The 22,807-nt window shown below is 39.5% G+C and overlaps 1 protein-coding gene across 8 annotated transcripts in view; it reads left to right on the forward strand.

Moving 5' to 3' along the window:
• The window catches only part of Zc3h12b (zinc finger CCCH-type containing 12B), a 290,287-nt gene that overhangs the window by 136,279 nt on the left and 131,201 nt on the right, over window positions 1-22,807 (forward strand). The window lies entirely within an intron of this gene.

Genomic DNA, 22,807 nt, shown 5'->3' on the forward strand with positions numbered 1-22,807 from the left:
GAGAAAAGATCCTCAGAGAAGAAAGTTACAAGTTATTTTTGTATGCTTGTAACAATTATTGAATGAAACTCACATTCTCTTTTCTCAATATTAAAAATCCTCTGAGCTGGACGCTGGTGGCTCATGCCTGTAATCCTAGCTAATCAGAAGGCTGAGATCTGAGGATCACGGTTCAAAGCCAGCCTGGGCAGGAAAGTCCATGAGACTCTTATCTCCAACAAACCACTAGAAAACCAGAAGTGGTGCTGTGGCTCAAGCATTAGAGTGCTTGCCTTGAGCTGAAGAGTACAGGGACAGCGCCCAAGGCCAGAGTTCAAGCCCCACGACCGACAAAAAAAAAAAAATCCTCTATACTTCTGCCCCTAACTTCCTTTCTACTAGATTATTTCTTAGTCTGTGCGAAATCTTCACTATCGAGAACTATCATTGTACTCTTGCTCATGCCATTCTTCTCTAGAATGACCGATCCTATTTTTCTTATCTTTCTAGTTTTTGTTTTCAGTGCAGTAAGTGTCCATTTCCTCACTTCTCCAAGCCACACAGTTTTCCCTGTTACTCACATCTTTCATTACTATGGTATAATTATTATAATTGATGACCAATATATACTATCACCAAAAGTCCATAGATTACACTAGATTTTCCTCTTATTTATTTTATAATATTTTTATCTTCATTGTACAAAGGGGTTTCTAATCAACATATCAGTTTGTGAGTGCATTGCATCTTGGTCAGTGTCACATAGGTTTTCCTCTTTGTGTGGTACATTCTGTAAGTTTTGACAAGAATGTTGTTTCCACCTTCACAGAACCATTCCAAATAAACACACTGACCTAAAAAACCCCCTGTGGGAGGGGGGACCAAGATGGCGACGGGGCAGTAGGGAAACGCCACAGCTCTCTCCAACCAAAAAGAGAGTTCGAGCTCCAACGCTTAATCTCCCCAAGAGACCGACAACAACAAAAAGACGAACACTCAGAGAAAAACCAGAGGCGGAGAATAACAAAAAAGAAACAGAGGAAAAGAAGAATTTCAGAAGAAAAGCGAAGACCCCTCCCCCAACCTTTACTGGCCGCGCGGCAGTGCGCCAAGCCGCCGGCCAGCCGGCCCGGCGGGGGCTGCGGGAGCCCCAAGAGACACAGCAGAGACACAGGGGGCCGCTTTCAGATCACCAGGTACTGGTTTACAGAACAGCGGATCGCCAGGAACAGAGAAGCCTACCAGCCGGGAGTCTCCACGAGGATCCCACCCCCACCCCTCACTCTCCACCTGAGCAGAGAGGCTCCATCCCGCCAAAAGCCGCTCGGCACCAGCAGCGCGCCCGCCCGATCGCGATCGCAACGACCCGGCACTCTCCACCCGAGCAGAGAGGTTCCATCCCGCCAAAACCGCCAGCAGCGCGCAAAGGGAACTGTCTGCAGACCACCCACCCGCCCGCCCGATCACGATCGCAACGACCCGGCGGGGCCACTCGGGCCCCAGAGGTACCGCGAAGAAGCTGTCTGAGCGGGGACACTCTTGACCCGACAGCTTCGACAGAGGCAGAGACAGAAAAGAATCACACAGAGCCACCACCGCCCAACCCAGCCCGGATTGCAACAACAACTGACGACCTACACCACACAGAAACAACCAGCTCCAGGGTGAGTACCCCACAGGGGAAGTGTATCCCTCAAGGGAGACCAGAGCTGGAGGGAATCCCCAGACCCTGACCTAGACTCCCTACCCCAACACCCGGACCACAGGACCCACTAAAACTGGGAACTGTTTGAGAGCTCCACCAGCCCGTGGAGCACACTCAGCTGGCCAGGCTAGAGCAAGAGCACCCCTGGAAGGGAGCTTAAATGCCCAAGCCAGGAACAGCGCCCCTGGGTCAAGACTACCAACAGTAGAAGAAATTTGAACTGTGTCCCCCAGGCTGTATAACCTAGGTGGTATACACATCAGCACAGGCCTAACGAGTGCGCTCCAGGCTGCATAACCTAGGTGGTATACACATCAGCACAGGCCTAACAAGCGCGCTCCAGGCTGGGGCCGGAACCAGGCCCGGGGATCCGGCGCCTGAACAACACAACCAACTCCTCCCAATTGAAGTAAAAAGCTGAGCATACGCCTCAACAGAGGGGAGAAAACCAGGAAACAACACTCCCCCGGGAAGCACGCCTGTGACAACAAAAGACCTGGAGGCCCAGGACAAGAGAAGCCCAAACCCCACCAAAACTCCACCCATATACCCTAGACTGGGAATTGGGCAACACAGGCTGCCAGCACCTGATAGTAAGCAGGAGCTCAGACTGTTAAGGCGGCTCAGCAATAGAGTGATAGTCTTGGATGTATGAGGCCCTGGATCTGATTCCTCAGCATCACAAAAGCAAAAAGGGTCAGAAGTGGTGCTGTGGCTCAAACGGTAGGGTGCCAGCCTTGAGCTGAAAAGCTGAGGGACAGCACCCAAACCTAGAGTTCAAGCCCACAACCAGCCCAAAACAAATAAACAAAAACACATCAGGAGCCCATAGCAGACTCCAGCATTTGGGAGAGTGCATCCAGAGCATCTGTTCTTCACAAGAGCACCCGTAGGAGCAAACACAAGCAGTCTAGGCTGCTCAACCCTTCCAAAGGCGGGAACTGTCAGCAATCTACAGCAGAGAGCTGAGAATCCTAAGCAAGTCAGAATAGCAGCTGGAAATAGGCTCCCAACAGAACCCAGATCAGGCACAGACTCTCTCTACCAATACAGAATCAGCAACCAAGCAAAGACAGACACACCAAAACAAAATTGAAGAGCAGTCTCCTGAACCTCCATGCGAAAATCACAGAGAAAAATCACAAGGTTTACTACCACCCAGGACAGCAAGCTCACCTCAAAAGCCAGCAGCCACACAGGGGAGAGCCCCAGTGGGAGCAAAGCAGGAATGGAAGACAAAGGCTACTTCCAAGGGTTGCTGGAGGCAATGACTCAAGAAATAAAGCGAGAAATTTATCAGAAATTGAAAGAGCACAAGGATGAACTATCCAAAGAGATACAGGGTATCAAACAAGAGATGCATGCAAAAATAGAAGCTGCACAAACCTCAATAAGAAGTGAGATAAACGCCAAATTAGAGGTAATGCATACCTCATTGAGAGGTGAGATCAGTACTCTGAGAACCAACATTGAATCCATAAAGGGATCCATTTCCTCCATGCAAACCACAATAGAAGCCACTGTCAACAGAGTGAATGAAATGGAAGGTCGAGTGTCAGATACAGAAGACAGAATACACCAACTGGACCAAAAAGTGACAGATATGGAAAAATTACTCAAATTAAACCAAAGGGATATTCAAGAGCAAGCAGATAATGCTAAAAAATTTAACCTTCGCATAATTGGAGTGGACGAAGGTGAGGAATTCCAGAGCAAGGGAATGCAACACCTATTTAACAAGATAATCAATGAAAATTTTCCCCACCTCAAAAACGACCATCTTAACTACATCACAAAAGCTTATCGAACACCCAACAAGCAAGACCCCAGGAGAAACACTTCTAGACACATTATAGTAAAAATGATAGATCTGAATAATAAGGAAACAATCCTGCATGCAGCAAAAATGAAGAAGGAGCTATACTACAATGGGAAAAAAATAAGAATTACTGCAGATCTCTCCACACAAACAATGAATGCAAGAAAAGCCTGGGAAAGCACCATACGAGCCCTGAGAGCCAATAACTGCCAACCCAGACTGATCTACCCGGCAAAGCTAGCATTCACATTTGATGGAGAACTGAAAACTTTTAATAGCAAAGAAAAACTAAATGAATACATAAACATTAAGCCAGCATTACAAAGAATTCTAAGAGGGGGGACACAACCTGAAGAAAGCAGCCAGGAACTGGGGCCTGCCCCAAACAGGCATTACTCAAAGTCTAACTGAGCAAGCACAGGAGGAAAGGAAAAAAGAAAAACTTAGGAAAACGGAATGGCAGGGACAACAATGCATCTCTCTATACTTTCTCTTAATATAAATGGGCTGAATTCGCCAATTAAAAGAAAACGAACTGAGGACTGGATAAGAAAACAAGACCCATCCATCTGTTGCCTTCAGGAGACCCACCTCTCAGCCAAACATACAAACAAACTCAGAGTGAAGGGGTGGAAAAGGATCTACCAATCAAACGCCCCCAGTAAGAAAGCAGGTGTAGCTATCCTGATATCTGACAAAATAAACTTTTCATTAAAATCAGTACAGAAAGACAAGGACGGACACTACATATTAATAAAGGGAACAATCCAAGAGGAGGATATAACCATCATCAACTTATATGCCCCAAATATTGGTGCACCCAGATATGTCAAACAAATGCTCTCAAACTTACAGAATAAAATAGATCCCAATACGATAATACTAGGAGACTTTAACACACCACTCTCACCAAAGGACAGGTCTACCAACCAGAGGATTGGCAAAGAAGCTACCGAATTAAGAGAGGCCATACTTCAAGCGGAATTAACTGACATCTACCGAGTATTTCACCCTAAAACAACACAGTACACATTCTTCTCAGCAGCTCACGGAACTTTCTCCAAAATAGACCATATCATAGTTCATGCAAGGAACTTAAGCAAATACAAAGGGATCGACATAATCCCCTGTATCCTATCTGACCACAGTGGAATCAAGCTAGCTCTCAATAACAAAGCATACCGCAGAAATTTCTCCAATACATGGAAATTGAACAGCACACTCCTTAACAATGCCTGGATAACAGAAGAGATCAGAGAAGAAATAAAGCACTTCCTACAACTCAATGAAAATGAAAACACCTCACAAAGAAACTTGTGGGACACAGCAAAAGCAGTCCTGAGGGGCAAATTTATTGCCCTCAGTGCCCACATCAAGAGAATGGAGACAGACCAAGTAAATAACCTCATGTTGCAATTAAAACAGCTAGAAAAACAGGAAAAAATGGGACCTAAAGCTACTAGAAGAAGCCAGATAACCAAATTAAAAGCAGAGATTAACCAATTAGAAAATCAGAAAACCATAACCAAAATAAACCAAACAAAAAGCTGGTTCTTTGAAAAAATAAACAAAATTGATGGCCCATTGGCTAGATTAATTAAAAAAAGAAGAGAGGAAACCCATATTAATAGGATTAGGGATGCCACGGGAAACATCACCACACGTACCCAAGATATCCAAACAATTCTAACAGACTACTTTCAAAAGCTATACTCTCTAAAGGAAGAAAATCGGGCAGAAATGGATGCATTTTTAGAGAAATACAAGTTGCCCAAACTGAGCAAAGAAGAAGTTAACCAATTAAATAAGCCAATATCCTATAATGAGATACAGGAAGCTATCAAAAATCTTCCAACAAAAAAAAGCCCAGGACCAGATGGATTCACAGCAGAATTCTATAAGACCTTTAAACAAGAACTAATACCCATACTCCTCAAGCTCTTCAGAGAAACAGAGAAGGAAGGAGCTATCCCAAACTCATTCTACGAAGCCAATATCACACTCATCCCCAAACCAGGCAAAGACCCAACCAAAAAGGAGAATTACAGGCCAATCTCCTTGATGAACACAGATGCAAAGATCCTTAACAAGATTCTAGCTAACAGAATCCAGAAACACATAAAAAAAATAATTCACTATGACCAGGTAGGCTTCATCCCTGAGACACAGGGATGGTTTAACATACGTAAGTCAATAAATGTAATCCAACATATCAACAGAGCCAAGGTCAAGAATCACATGATTATCGCTACAGATGCAGAAAAGGCCTTTGACAAAATTCAACATTCATTCATGCTAAAAGCTCTGGAGAAAATAGGAATAGAAGGAACATTTCTAAAAACAATAAAAGCCATTTATGACAGACCAATAGCCAATATTATACTTAATGGGGAAAAGCTACAACCAATTCTCCTAAAATCAGGAACAAGGCAAGGATGCCCACTGTCTCCACTCCTCTTCAATATAGTCCTAGAACCCTTAGCCAGGGCAATAAGGCAAGAAAAAGATATTAAAGGGATCCTCATAGGAAAAGAAGAAGTTAAACTATCCCTTTTTGCAGACGACATGATACTATACCTCCACGATCCCAAAAACTCCATCCCCAAACTCTTAGAAATCATAAATCACTTTGGCAAAATAGCAGGATACAAAATAAACCCACAAAAATCAGTTGCCTTCCTATACACTGATAATGTACAGGAAGAGAGGGAAATAAAGGGATCAACCCCATTCACAATAACCTCCCGAAAAATAAAATATTTAGGAATTAACCTAACCAAAGATGTAAAAGAACTATTTAATGAGAACTATAAAAAGTTAAAGAAAGAAATTGCAGAAGACACTAGGAAATGGAAAGACCTCCCATGCTCCTGGATAGGCCGACTTAATATAGTAAAGATGGTAATACTTCCAAAACTAATATACAAATTCAACGCAATTCCTATTAAAATCCCAATGACGTACATCACTGAAATACAGAAAACAGTCCAAAAATTCATATGGAACAACAAAAGACCTAGAATAGCCAAAACAATTCTAGGGGATAAAGACAATATGGGAGGGCTATCCATGCCGAACTTCAAACTCTACTACAGAGCTATAATAACAAAGACAGCATGGTACTGGCACAAAAACAGACCCGAAGACCAATGGAACAGAATAGAAGATCCAGAAATAAATCCACAGGCCTACAGCCAGCTGATATTCGACAAAGGAGCCAAAGACATACAATGGAAGAAACACAGCCTCTTCAACCGCTGGTGCTGGGAAAACTGGGCAGCCACATGCAGAAAACTAAAAGTGGACCCCAGCCTATCACCATGCACCAACATCAACTCAAAATGGATTAAAGACCTTAACATTAAACCTGAATCTCTGAAACTACTGCAGGACAGAGTAGGAGAGACACTTGAACTAATAGGCACAGGAAGGAACTTCCTGAACAGAGTCCCAGGGTCACAACAAATTGGAGAGAGACTCGACAAATGGGACTACCTTAAAATAAAAAGCTTCTGCACAGATAAAGCTATTGCAACCAAGCTAGAAAGACAACCAACTAATTGGGAAAAAATATTTACCAGCAATATATCAGACAAGGGGTTAACATCCTGTATATACAGGGAACTCAAGAAACTAATCCCTCCCAAACCTAACAAACCAATTACTAAATGGGCAAGGGAACTAAAAAGGGACTTCTCAAATGAAGAAATAAAAATGGCAAAGAAACACATGAGGAAATGTTCATCATCCCTGGTGGTGAAGGAAATGCAAATAAAGACAACCCTGAGATACCACCTTACCCCAGTCAGAATGTCCCACATCCACAAATCAGCCAACGACAAATGCTGGAGGGGATGTGGAGAACGAGGAACGCTATTACACTGCTGGTGGGAATGTACACTCATACAACCACTTTGGAAAGCAGTCTGGAGGGTCCTTAGAAAGCTAAAGATTGACCTCCCTTACGACCCAGTCATACCACTTCTAGGCATCTACCCTGAACAACAGGAACCAATATACAAGGACACGTGCACCTCCATGTTTATTGCAGCACTGTTCACAATAGCTAGGATATGGAAACAACCTAGATGCCCCACCACAGATGAATGGATCCAAAAATTGTGGTATCTATACACAATGGAATATTATGCAGCCATTAGAAATGACAAAATAATGGCATTTGCAGGGAAATGGATGGAGCTAGAAGGAATCATGTTGAGCGAGGTAAGCCAAGAACGAAGAGACAAACAGTACATGGTCTCCCTGATAAGCGGATGATAAATCCAAAATGTTAGGTGATATGACAAAACTAACAGGACTTAAGAAACAAAGAACTCCCACTCATCTGGTTGAACCACTACTAAATATCCCCATGCTGCTGATCAAGTGTATGGTATATAACATATGAACACCGTTATATATTACAGACTGTGATAGACAATTTGCTCCAGGAAAGTTAGAATGAACGTGTGACTTTAAATGAGCATCATTATTCCACAATACTGTGAATTTCCGGAAATTAAGTAATCACTTAATCACAATCAAAAAAAAAAAAAAAAAAAAAGAACCTTGGGGAAGGGAGGGAGGGAGGGGATGGTAGGGAGAAAACAATGGAGGGGGTAACAATGTTCAAGAGGAAGTGTACTCATTACCCCACTCATGTAACTGTAACCCTCTGTATAGAATCTTTACAATAAAAAAATTAAAAAAAAAAAAAAAAAAAAAAACAAAAAAAAAAAACAAAAAACCCCCTGTGCTTTCCATATTCACCCCTCTCTCTTCTTTCAGAGTGTTCCTACAAACTGATGACCTTATGATCTCTTTAATTTTGCCTTTTGAAAAATGATATCTATTTGGAATCATACAGTATCTATCTTTTTCAGACTGGTACATTTGTTTATCCATTCATCTGTTTAAGGACACCTTGGTTACTTCCAAGTTTTGAAAAAGAAAGCTGCTATACACATTTGCCTACAAGATTTTATGCAAACCAAAGTTTTCAACTCATTTCATCATGAATAAATAACAGAGGTTGTGATTGTTGCATAATATGGATAGTTTACAATGTAAGGAATTCTCCAAATTGGATGTAAAAATTTGAATTCCCACTAGCAAAAACTAAAAATCCCTATTGGTCCAAATTGTTGCCAGCATTTGATGTTGTTAGTATTTTGGATTTGTACACTGTTGCTAAATATGTAACAGTAGGTAATTTAATTTATTTTAAAAATTTTAAAGTTTTTTGGTCCATTGTGGGGCTTGAACTCAGGTCCTGGGTGCTATCCCTCAGCTCTTTTTGCTCAGGCCTAGTGCTCTACCACTTTCAGCCATGACTCTACTTCTGGTTTTCTGGTGGTTAATTGGAGGTTAGAGTCCCACAGACTTTCCTGCCAGGGCTGGCTTTGAACCATGATCCCCAGATCTCAGCCTCTTGAGTCACTAGGATTACAAGTATAAGCCACCAATAGCTAACTAATTTAAATTTTTAAATTTTATTATTTCTTTCAATTGAGATAAAATGTATATATTATGGTGTATAGAAGGATGTTTTTATGTATGTCACAAATAATGATTCTCTCTATTTTGCCTGTTTGCTTGGTTTTTTATGACTTTCCTTCATCAGCTGTAAAAGGCCATGAAATTTCTAGCACCAGTGGGTTATACCTATAATCCTAGCTACTCAAGAGGGTGAGACCTGAGGGCCAAGGTTCTGAGCTAGCCCAGGCAGTAAAGTCTATGAGACTCTTATCTCCAACTAACCACCAAAATATTGAAAGTGGTAGGGCACTAGGGCTTGAACACAAAAGCTCAGGAACATTGCCCAGGCCCTGAGTTTAAGCTACAGGACAGATAAAAATTACAGTAAATATCGTGCGCAGGTATCACTTTGATATGCTGACTTCATTCCTTTTGGGTATATACTCCAAAGTGTGATAGCTGAATTATGTGGTAGATGTAGTTTTAGTTTCTGGGTTTTTTTGTTTCTCATTTGTGGTTCTTATTTATTTTTAATTATATTGATCATTTTGCATATTTGTTAGTCATTTGACTTTCTTCTTTTGAGAAGTGCCTGATAACTTGCCAATTTTTAATTAGATTGGATTTCTGTTGTTACATTTTTTTTAGTTACCCATATGTTTTGGATATTAACCCTCTCAAAGATGAAAGCTGTGAAATATATTCTCCCATTGTGAAGATATTCATTCTTTTTTAAGTTTTTATTTTATTTTTATAAACATGATGTACAGAGCAGTTACAGTTATATAAGTCAGGTAATGAATACATTTCTTTTTGGACAATGCCAATCCCTTCCCTCAGTGTCTCCCAGAGATATTCATTCTTTGATGGATGTTTAGGTTAATTTCATATTTTGACTACTGTGAACAATATTACAATGGAAATAAGAGTGCAGAGATCTTTTCTGGTTGTATTGTTGGATTATATAGTACTTCTGTTGCTTCTTTTAAATTTTAAGGAACATCCTTGCCATTTTCTCTATGGTTGTACTAATTGAAATTCATACCAATAATGTACAAAGGTAACCTTTACATCATATTCTTAACAACACTTGTCATCTTTTGTTTGATTGTATTCATCATTCTAACAGCTATAAAGTAATATCTCATTTTTCATTTTTATGTCTTTTGAGGGAATTACATTTTTAGTTACTTTGCCATTTTATAGTGCAGTTGTTTTACTGCTATTGCATTATAGATATTCGTTATATGTTTTAGATATTAATCTCTTACAAAATTATGATTTTTCAAATATTTTCCTGTTGTATAAGTTGTCTTTATTTTTGCATTGGCTGTACAGATGATTTATAATTTGAAGTAGACTTTTGTTTATTTTTACTTTGTGACATGTGCTTTAAGATTCATCTTTCTTCTAGATTATCAGATGCTCTCCTAGGTTTTATTTTATTCCTTTCAGAGTTTTAGGTATCATCTAGAAATTTTTAATTCATTTTAAGTCGATACATTTTTGAGATAGTTTCTTGTTCTATAACACAGACTAGCTTCCAATTCACCAAGCAGCCTAGGCTGGCCTTGAACTTGTCATCCTCCTGCCTCAATTTCTGTAGTGCAAGATTAAATGTATGGACCACCACAGCTTGAGTTTTGTACAAACTATTATTCTTTTGGGTGTCAATATTCAGTTTTCTCCCCACCACTTTGTGTTCTTGGCACCTTTGTAAAGAATCCAGTTAACAGTAAATGTGTGCGTTTATTTCTGGGCAATTTGTTCATGTCTATTGGTCTAGGTGCCTCTTTATCCCAATAGGCAGCTCTTTGAATTAGCATAGATTGGTATTAGTAATTATCAGTATGATGTTCCCTGCCTAATTATTTTTGCTCAAGATTGCTTTGACTATTTAGGGACTTTTCTGGTTTGGTGGGAGGTGGGGGGAGGATCAGGTGGGGGTAGGGGGAGTATGGGAAGGGATGGGAAGGGGAAAAAAAGAGGAGGCAACAATGCTTGATAAGAAATGTACTCGTTATCTTGCCCATGTAATTGTAACTGCTCTGTATGGTATTCTCACTATTGTGAGAATTTTAAGAGCCAGATATGGTGTTCATTCTCATAACCCTTGCTACTCAGTGTAAAGCACATTAAATAGGTAGGTTTCATTAGGTAGCTGATGAAGAGAAAACCACGCACTATTCAGGCAGGAAAAGAAGTTTATTCACTTGACTGCTGCCCCTGCTGTGCATAGTGGAGAGGCATAGCTGGAAAAAGAAGGGGGCCACCCACCCCTGGGCCAGGACTTAAACTAGGCCAGGGACAGGAAGAAGTGTGGCCAGGTGGGGGAAAGGTGTGGCCACACTGGATCCTGACTTGACCTCAGGGTCTGGGACCCTCCTAAGGTCAGATGGGATGCATGTGACCAGAAGTGGCCCAGGATGTGACCTAGCAGGAGGGGAAGGTAACTGCTTCCAGGTCTGCCAGTTACTTAGGTAACAGATTCTGGGCGGAAACTTAGCCAAGAGGTAGAGAGGTGTCCCTGTGCAGACCTTACATTCAGGAGGCTAACATTGGGAGGATTGTGGTTTTAGGCCAAGCTATACAAAAAGCTCAAGAGACTCATTTTCAACAAACAGCTGGTAACACTGGCATGTGGCTGTCATTCCAGCTACTCAGGAGGCTCAGAAGAGGAGGATTGTGGTTTTAGGCTATCCAGGACAAAATGTTCCCGGGACTAATGCTCAACAGAAGAAGCTGACCATGTTATTTCAGCTATGGTAGGAAGCTTAAATAGGAGGATCATGATCCAGGCACAAACTTGGGCAAAAACCTAGACCTATCTGAAAATAACCACTGAGAAAAGAATTAGAGATATGGCTCAGCCACAGAGCACCTACCTAGTAAGGTCCTGAATTTACATGTCATTACTGTCAAAAAACTAAATTATGTTTCTTTTCCATTTTATGAAAATTTTCTTTGGCATTTTTATAGGAATTGAGTTGAAATTGTAAGTTATTTTGAGTAATGTGTACTTTGAACAATATTGATATTTCTAATCCATGAGCAAGGCATATATTTCTTTTAAACTCTGTCTTCCTGAACTTGTTTCATCAATGTTTTATTGTTCTCAGTGTAGTGTTTACCTCCTTGGTTAAATTTGGTCCTTGGTTAAATTTTGTCCTAAGTATTTTATGTGTTTGAGGCTATTATAAGTGAAACTATTTTTCTAAATTCTTTTTTGAATAGTACAGTATTTTCTAAATTCTTTTTTGTAGTATACAGTAATGATATTTTTATCACTGAATCCCCTGACACTTCTTTAAATTGATTATGATAGGTTTTGGTGGAGCCTTTAGGTTTTTTATATGTAAAATCAAATTATCTGCAAACACAAAAAATTTACTTATTTCCAATTTAGGCATCTTTTGCTTCTTTTTACTGCCCAATTGCTCTTACTAGATTTTCCAAGACTATTTTGAATATAAGTAATAAGAATTGGTCATCCTTCATTCTTGATTTTAGTAGAAAAATTTTCAATTTTTCACCATTTAACATGTTAGCTGCTGTCTATGAAGTATGGCCTTTATTGTGTTGAAGCAATTCCTACTACAGCTAATTGTTGAGACCTTTGATCATGAAAATAACTCCTTCTTGGCCATGATGTATGATTCTTTGGATGCAGTTTTCTTTGCTGTATAATTATTTTGGTAAAAATTTTTGCATGTACAATTCATCATGGATATTGGTCTGTAATTTCCTTTTCCTGTAGCATCCTTGTCTTCTTCGTAATCAAGTGGACCTGTAAACTTAGTTTGGAAGTTCTGACTCTCTTTCAAACTTTGTAAAAAATCTTTCAGAAATTTGGCACTAATTTTTCTTTAAACATTTGTTAGAATTTAGCAGGGGCAAGGCTCAAATGACATGCCACATGCCTAGAAAGGATGACGCCCTAAGTTCAAACCCCAGTATCATCAATAGATAAACAAATGTTTGGTAAAATTCATTAGTAAATGTACCTGGTTTAGATACTTCCTTTGTTAGGACATTTTTTTTATTGCTGATTCCATAAGCTTACTTGTAATACATCTGTTCATATTTTCTATTTCTTCATGATGTAGACTTGGTAGTTTTATGTTTATAGGAGTTATCCATTTCTTTTAGGTTTTCTAGTTTTATTTTATTTTATTGTAAGATGCTGTACAGAGGGGTTACAGTTACATGAGTAAGGCAATGAGTACATTACCTCTTCCCTTCCTTGTTGTCCCACTATCCCTTCCCTATCCCACCGCCCACATTCTTCCCCCACAACCTCCACCAAAGTTGTGAAGTTCGTTTCCAATATATTGTCCTGTAGGTATCCTTGTTACAATGGGTCATCCTGTGTCCTTGTTTCAGCATTTTGTTATTCCCCTTCCCTTCTCCAGATTAGATAAATGTATATACAAGATTCAGGGTACCAAAATCAAATACAGTGACAACAATCGATATGCCATAAGGGAAAGAACATACAAAGGAAACAACAATGAAAAAATAAAATCACATGGTACATTTTTTAAAATAACAATAAAGGTAGACCTCTTGTGTCAATATCTTGGGGTTCATTTCACTTAGCATCATCTTATATGGTCATTTGTACATGGCTTTTGAGCTTTTCAGCTCATCTGATAAGAATATCCTATCTGTATACTAATTATTGCAAATAAGGGAAACCATTGGACCTAAATTTCTATGATTTTTGGGGGGTCTGGTTGTGGGGCCTGAACTCTGGGCCTGGGCGCTGTCCCTCAGCTCTTCAGCTCAAGGCTAGCGCTCTACCACTTGAGCCACAGTGCCACTTCTGGCTTTTTTCTTTTTGCTTATGTGGTGCTGAGGAATCGAACCCAGGGCCTCAGGCATGCAAGGCAAGCGCTCTACCACTGAGCCACCTTCCCAGCCCCCTTAATGTGATTTTTTTCCAAGTCTTTCCATTTCAAAACAAATGGGGCTGTATCGTTTTTTCTGATGGAAGCATACAACTCCATTGTGTTTGAATGTGTGTATAAATTGTCTTGATCCACTCATCTACTGAGGGGCATCTGGGCTGGTTCCAAATCTTAGCTGTGGTGCTATGGTTAATAATGCTGTGATAAACATAGTTGTGCTGGTAGCTTTAGTGTGGCCTTATTTGTGATCAGTTGGATAAATACCCAGAAGTGGGATTGCGGGGTCACAGGGGAGCTCTATGTGGAGTCTTTTAAGGAACATCCATATTGATTTCCAGAGTGGATGGACAAGTTTTCACTCCTACCAATAATGTAGTAAGTTTCCCTTTTGGCCACATCCCCTCCAGCATCTGTCATTATTAGATTTTTTGATTATAGCAATTCTAACTGGAGTGAGATGGAATCTCAATGTTGTTTTGATTTGCATTTTTTATGGCTGGAACAGTTGAGCATTTCTTCATGTGTCTATTGGCCATCGTTATTTTCTCTTCAGAGAAGTTTCTCTTTAAGTCCTTAGTCCACTTCTTGATGGGGAAGTTGCTTCTTTGAGTATTTGTTTTGGGGGGATTTAATTTTTTGAGTTCTAAGTATATTTTAGATATAAGTCCCTTGACTTGAATAGCTAGTGAAGATATTTTCCCAATAAGTGGGCTTTCTATTGATCTTACTAGCTATGTCCTTTGACATGCAGAAGCTCTGCAGTTTCATGCCATCCCATTTGTCCAACCTTTCTTTGATTTGGTGTATTTCTGACTCTTGGCTAAGAAAATTTTAGCCTGTGCCAAGGAGCCCTAGAGTTTCTCCTATTCATTTTTGTAATATTTTCAGGGTGTCTGCTTTGACTTTAAGGTCTTTGATCAATTTGGAGTTGATTCTGGTGCAGGGTGATATATAAGGATGTAGCTTTAATTTTCTAGAGGTGTTAAACCAATTTTGCTAGCACCATTTACTGAAGAGGCTGTCTTTCTTCCATTCTATTTAGGTGGCTACAGGACTGTAGGTTCATTTCTGCTCTTCAGTTCCATTCCATTGGTCTTCATGTTTATTCTTGTGCCAGTACCACACTGTTTTGATTGCTATGGCTTTGTAGTAGAGTTTAAAATTTGGTATTGTTATTCCTCCAGCATTGTTCTTTCTGCTAAGGATTATTTTTGCTATTAGGGGTCTTTTATTGTTCCCTGTGAATTTTTGGATTGCTTCTTCTATTTCATTGAAGATTGAGGGTGGGATATTGATGGGTATTGCATTGAATTTGTAGATAGCCTTTGGCAATATTGCATTTTCATGATATGAATCCTCCCAAACCAGGAGCATGGGAGGTTTTGCCACTTCCTTAATTCTGCTTTAATTTCCTTTTGCAGGTTTCTTAAATTTTCTTCCTTTTTTTGGGGGGGGAGGTCCGGTCGTGGGGCCTGAACTCTGGGCCTGGGTGCTGTCAGCTCAAGGCTAGCGCTCTACCACTTGAGTCAGAGCACCACTTCCAGCTTTTTTCTTCTTTTGTTTATGTGGTGCTGAGGAATCGAACCCAGGGCCTTGAGCATGCAAGGCAAGTGCTCTACCACTGAGCCACCTTCCCAGCCCAGGTTTTTTAAATTTTCATATAGAGGTCCTTCACTTCTTTAGTTAATTCCTAGGTATTTTATTTTTTTGTGGGGAGTTGCTTTCCTAATTTCAGCTGCACTCTTGGATGGGAGGTCTCTTATTGCTGTTTCTATTTCAGTGCTTGATATGGGTCTGTTAAATTTGTATAATTCATCTTGGTTTTGTTTGGACATATCCATATTTGCTAGAAATTCTTCCATTCCATCCAAATTCTCAAACTTATTAGCATAAAAGTTTGAGAAATATTCCTTTATAATGTTCTGAATCTTGGTTGTTTCTGTGATAATGTTTCCATTCTCATCTCTGAGTTTATTTCAGTATGTTCTCTTTTTCTGGTAAGATTTGCTAAAGGCCTGCCAATTTTGTTAATTTTTTTTAAAGAACCAACTCTTTGTTTTGTTGATTCTTTCTATGGTTTATTTGGATTCTAATTCATTTAATTCTGAATTAATTTTAATTTTTTGTTTGCATCTACTGGATTGGGGTTTGGCTTGTTACACTTTTTCAAGGAGCTTCAGGTGTATAATTAATTTGTTAGTTTGAGATCTCTCCAATTTGTTGATGTAAGAACTCAGAGCTATGAATTTTCCTCTGAGTACTGCCTTTGCCATGTCCAAGAGAAGCTGGTAATTCGTATGTTGATTTTTGTTAAATATAAACTTTTATATTTCCTTTCTAATCTCTACCATGACCCATTCATAGTTGAACTGTGTGTTGTTTAGCCTCTATGTGGTATAGGATTTCCTTTGGTGGCATTTTTGTTGAGTTGTAATTTTATTCCTTTATGGTCTGAGAGAATGCTAGGCATAATTTCAGTGTTTCTGAATTTGGACAGATTTGGTTTGTGACCTAAAATGTAGTCTATTTTGGACAATGTTCCATGTGCTGCTGAGAAGAAGGTGTAATCTCTTTTGAGTTTTTGCCAAGTTGATCTATCCAGTGGGGAAAGTGGTGTGTTAAAGTCACAGAAACTCAATGTCTTTGGATCTATGTGTGATTTTAGGGAAAGTGATGTTTCTTGGATAAATTTGGGTGCTCCATTATTTGGTGAATAGATATTTAGAATTGTTATATCCTCCTGTAGGAAGATCCTTTTATTAAAATGTAGTGTTTGTCTTTATCTCTTGTCACTAATTTTAATTTGAAGCCTATTTTATCTGATACTAGGATTGCTACTCCAGCCTGTTTGTGGGGGCTGTTTGCTTGGTAGATTTTATTCCAGCCTTTCACTTTCAGAATATATAATTTTTTGGGGTGGGTCCGTTCATGGGGCCTGAACTCTGGGCCTGGGCGCTGTCCCTCAGCTCTTCAGCTCAAGGCTAGTGTTCTAGCACTTGAGCCACAGCACCACTTCCGGCTTTTTTCTTTTTGCTTATGTGGTGCTGAGGAATCGAACCCAGGGCCTCATGCATGCAAGGCAAGCACTCTACCACTGAGCCACCTTCCAGCCCCCAGAATATATTTGTTTTTGTGGGGAAGGTGTGTCTCCTGAAGATAGCATACAGACTGATCCTGTTTTTCAATCCAACTAGAGGTACTATGTTGTTTGATCGGAGAGTTAATTCCATTAATATTGAGAGTTAGGATTGAGAGGGTGGAAGTTCTTGTCATTTTATCTACCTACTTAGGGGCTGTGTCACCTAGGTTCTGCCTATGTTTATCTGATTCTTTGGGGGCTGTTTCTCTGCCTTCATCATGTTCTCATTGGTTCTCTATGTGTAGCACATCTTTAAGTATTTTTTGTAATCCTGGTTTGGTGGAGACATATTGTTTCTGTTTTTCTTTGCTGTGGAAGGTTTTTATGTTTGCCTCAGTTATAAATGAGGGTTTAGCTGGGTACACTATTCTTGGTTGATAATTGTTTGTCTGTAGGGCTTGGCATACTTCATACAAGGCTCTTCTTGTTTTCATGGTCTCTGCTGAGAAGTCTTTAGTTATTCTGATTGATTTTCCTTCATAGATGATTGATCTTTTCTCCCTGATATCTTTTTTTATTTTAATTTTAGTTTTTATTGTAAAAATACTGTACAGAGGGGTTACAATTACATGGGCAAGATAATGAATACATTTCTTATCAAGCATTGTAGCCTACTCCTTTGTTTCCCCTTCCCATCCCTTCCCATCCTGATATCTTTAAGGATCCTTTCCTTGGTTTCTATTGATCCTGTATGGATTACAATGTGGTTGTGGGATGTCCTGTTCTGGTCTGATCTATTTGGGGTTCTAAAGGCTTCTTGTATCTGAATGGGCCTATCTTTTTGCTAGGATTCTGTTAAATAAATGTCCTAGACTTTTGGTTCTGTTTCTATGCCCTCTCCTACACCCATTAGCTTTAAATTAGACCTTCTGATTGTTTCTTTATATGTGGACTAGATCTATCATATTTTTTATTTGTTTTGAATAATGGTCTGTTATTTATAATATCTAGGCTGTCTTCTATCCCAGAGATAAGGTCTTCTGCATCGTCTAGCCTACTGTCCAGACTTTCTGCTTTGTTTTTTGTTGTTTCTCTTCCTTCTAATTGCTGTTTTAATGGCTTCAATTTCTTTGTTGAAGCTTTGTTTTACATCTTGTGTGGATTTCTTTGCCTCCTTGATTTGGTTTTCTGTGTTTACTCTCAAATCCCTTAGTTAAGTGGCTACACCTTCACTGGACTCCCTTTTCTTTTGTTGGAATTCATTCAGCTTTCTAGTTGTGGATTCCATTATTTCATCTCTTAATCTTTTGTTTACCTTATCACACTCATGCATAGCATTGTGTAGGCTTTCAAGTTTTTCATTCAGCATGTTTACCAGTACTGTTTGTAAAGCATTTTGAGGGGATATCCTCAGTATTTTTTATTAACTGTTCTGTTGCCTGTTTATCCTGTGCGGGAGTTGAAATTACTTTACTTGCCATTTTTCTTGTGTTTCTGTGGATTGTTCTGCCCATTTGGGAGTGAATGAAAATTCAGTTCCTCACTAGAACCCAAGTACCAACCCAGAGCCCTGTGGTTGCACGGATTTTGGAGGTTTATAATTAACAATGAGGAGTTTCACTCTATCTCACCTTTTTTGGAAGTATGTATACATCTGGTTACACACTAGAACACAATTCTAAGACAAGCACCTACTCAGATCCCTGCGTTGCACAGACTTTGGGAGTTTATAATCAATGATGGGTATTTTCACTGTATCTCACTTTTTGGGAGTGTAATTATATCCCATTACTCACCAGAACACACATCTAAGACTAGCACTTACTCAGAGCATGGTAGTAGCACAGACTGTAGGGGTTTACAATTGACAATGGGAGTTTTCACAGTATCTCACCTTTTGGGGGAGTGAGATTATATCACTTACACACGAAATCAGAATTCTAAGACAAGTCCCCACACAGAGCCCTGTAGTTACACAGGATTTGGAGATTCACACGCAAAATGGGTATTCTTACTCTATTTATCCTTTTTGGAATTGAAAATATCTCCACTTCCCTACCAGAACACAATTTTATTGGAAGTTAAGCCCAAGGCCCTGTAGTTGCACAGACTTTGGGGCTCTCACTCAAAGATAGGTGTTTCCTTGTATCTCTCCTTTTTTGGAGATTAAAGTATATCCAGTCCCTCACCAGCACACATTTTTAAGATAAGCACCAAATCAGAGCCCTGTTGTTGTGCAGACTTTGGAGGTACACAATTGAAATAGGTATTTCAGTCTATCTCTCCTCTATTGGGTACATAAATAGGCCTGATACCACCACTGAGTACAGTTTTAAGACAAAATCCATATGCCAACAGTATGTTTGCACTGATTTTAGAGGTTCACAAACATAGATAGAAATTCCCTTATTTACCTTTGCTAATCGTTGTCAGTGTAGAGGTATTGTGTTTCAGAAGTTGGGATTATAAACAGTTGTAATCAGTGAGTAGCTTTGTTCTGAGATTTAGGATGATTTGGGCTGAAGGGAGAATACCCTGAGCCACTTTGGCACAGTCTAACTGACTACAGATATAGTCTAATTCAATATTTCATGGTTCAGGATCAACAGATTAAAGAAAGCAAAGAGGGAATGAAGGAGTAGAAGTAATTGAAAATGGGTGAGGTGTAGTTTAGGGAAATATTTAGATATACATAGAAATACAGAAGGGGAAAATCAGATTAGAGGGATGTAGCAAAGGAAAGGAACAGAAAGAGGAAAGTTGTGACCTATCTTCTAAGAATGAAAGAGAATAAAAATTAAGATAAGCCAAACAACAAAAAAAACCCAAAAGACAAAAAAGAACAACAAAAAATGAAAGTAGATAAATTATATAGATAAAAAATAAAAAAATTAGAACAATTATGCAAATATGAAATAATACTAAAATTAAGAATATTAATATTGTCCAGTAGGGAATTGGGTGATCAATTTATACTCTGAATTCAGTCTATACACAGTTATGGAGGAAGTCTAGTGGTCACCATAAGCTGTGTATCCAGTTGTGAACAGAACACCAATGAGAGAGGGAAAAAAAACAAAAACAGGATTGTTACAAAAAGAAAAAACAAGAAAACAAAACTGAAAGCAAAAACACAGTAAAAAAAACTGACAGAAAAGGGAAAAAAGGCAACAGAAGTTAAACTAGTTGCAAAAAAAAAAAGAGGGGCGAAGGAGCAAAAAAAATTGTTTGACAAGAAGTTAAAAAATGAAAACATATGGGGGGTGGGGGGGAGGCTGGGAAGGGATGTGAAGGGTAAACAAAGGAGGAGGCTGCAATGCTTGATAAGAAATGTACGCATTATCCTGCCCATGTAATTGTAACCCCTCTGTACAGTATGTTCACAAAAATAAAATAAAATAAAATGAAAACATAAAAAAATGTAATAAGGGAAAAAGGAAAAAGAGGGGAAAAGTATCTTTATTTATTTGAGGGCTCTTATGTCTCCCCTAATTCTGTGTTCCAGTCCTTTGATGGTATCTTTGATTTGCTTTTAGTGTTAGGTTTTCCTGATTGCTTGGATTTGTGTCTCAAATCAGCTTGTTTGGGTGCACAGAAAAAAGTTCTCCTTTACAGTCTTGTGGACTTTATGACCATCTTCCCAGCCTAAAAAGCACGATCTGCTTTTTTTGTTCTTTATGCTACCTGGAGGAGGTGGCTGGAGACTGCAGTTTGTTGCTGCTGGTACTGAACTTGGGCATGGTTGGGGTCTTGGGCTGTCTGGGGTCAGTGGCTTTTCCAAAATTGCGGAGCCCCCTTTGAACCACTAAAATTGGGGAGCCCCCTTTGAGCCACTAACCTGTATCCTCTCTCAGCTTTTGTAGCCTGTCGAGTTTTTATTTATTATTTTTAATGAATTTTAGTGTGATTTCTGCAGTTGACTGAGCTGCCAGTTCGGCTGAGGTACGGTGGAATTTTTTGGCTGCCTGCAGGGGGTTGTGGCTGCCTTTCTGGGCTCACCAGGTAGTAAAGGTTGATCTGCCCTTCTGGGTGGGACAGCCTTCTCCTGAGCGGGGCAGCCTTCCCCTGGGTGGAGCCACAGATCTCATTCCTTACCCTGAAGCAGTATGGTTCTGCCTGCTGCTTTGTGTCCCGGGTTATCTGCTAGCTGCTAGCTGTTAGGGCAGAGTCTATGCCTGTATCCAATATAGTGTCTTTCTCCAGGGGCAGAGGTGGGGTGCGGGGCTGCCTTCCCTGATCTGTTCTGTGAGAAGGAATGGGGAGACTCACAGTTTCCCTTGGCTTTTTGACCCTGCACCAGTGGTCAGCAAGAGGTGGAATTCCTCTCCAGTCTGCGCTGGATGTTAGTAAAGAGATGCAGCCCTCTACCTCCATCTATTTGCTTCGGCCTTGTCTGGCTGGTCCCATGACAGCCACCAGCAGCCACAGGAGACACTTGTACTCAAATCTGCCTTCTGGTGCGAACTGCCTGATTTTTTTCTCACTAGGTAGAATCTCTGTACTATTACAGTTCACTTGCTGTGATTTTCCTGTAGTGAATTATTCCCTGAACTGTGAAAGCTGGTTTCTTGGAGACAACTCACATATAGCCCAGCTACATCTCTTCCATCTTTCTCCAGTCTCTGGTTTTCTAGTTTTTTTAATTCATTTTGTCCTTTGATTCTTTTGAACCTCTGGTTGCAATTTCATATATAGTTATAGTTACTGAGTTTTCTTTGTTCTTGCAAGTTTTATTGTTTTAAAACATTCTATTTTTTTTTTTTTTTGGTCAGTCGTGGGGGCTTGAACTCTGGGCCTGAGCGCTGCCCCTGAGCTCCTCAGCCCAAGGCTAGTAGTCTACCACTTGAGCCACAGTGTCACTTCCGGCTTTTTCTGCTTATGTGGTGCTGAGGAATTGAACCCAGGGCCTCATGCATGCAAGGCAAGCACTCTACCACTGAGCCACCTTCCCAGCCCTAAAACATTCTTAATCTTGTAGATCTTTTCCAGGGACTATTTCTTTTCTTGCTGCTTCAATCTTAATTCCTTCTTTTGGCAAACTTAGCTCTTAATTTATTTTCTAGTTTCCTTGGGTATTAAATATTGAGATTTTTTTTAAAGCTTTAGCAAGAGTTTTAGTATAATAGGAAAAAGTAGGGAGAAATAGCAGAAAAAAGAGTAAAGAGATTTTTTTTGTTTTGCTCTGATATTTTGATCATTTTAATAAATAAGTGAACCTCACTTTATTACAATACTTTCATATACATGCATCATCTAATTTTTTAATATAAAATATTTGTCAAATATTGAAAATACAGGACAAAACTACTAAACTATTTAGCTATAACACAAGAACATATTTTAAAAATTATTCCTTATGGGAAATTGCACATGCATCAGAATACATACATGTTATGAATGAGACCTATATTTAATACGAATACCAGGAATAACCTATTTCCTCCATTTTGTACTTGGTTCTTATGAAGTATTGTTACAAAAGCCCAAGTCCATTAATATCCATGGCAATGGGAATATATTTTAGCAGGAAGAGTTGGCTGGAGTAGAAGGAAGGCTAGTCAGAGGATCAATATGAGCACTTTTGCAAATTACAAATTCAAGATCTTATTGAAAAGAATTTTGGCCAAGTCAGTGCATAGTAATGACTCCAGAAGGATGTGGCAAAGTATATGCATAGTAATGACTACACACCATATCCCCTTTCTCCAAAATAACTTCTCCAAAACTAAAATCCTTTCATTCTTTAAGATGAAACTTATTAAACACTGTACCATTTATTAACATTGTGGGTCTTATTCGGCAACACAAATTGTAAAAATGCATGCTAATGTAATCTA

Source organism: Dipodomys merriami, unplaced genomic scaffold (genome assembly GCF_024711535.1).
Source record: "Dipodomys merriami isolate MVZ:Mamm:240054 unplaced genomic scaffold, mDipMer1.0.p SCAF_3, whole genome shotgun sequence".
NCBI classification, from domain to species: domain Eukaryota; kingdom Metazoa; phylum Chordata; class Mammalia; order Rodentia; family Heteromyidae; genus Dipodomys; species Dipodomys merriami.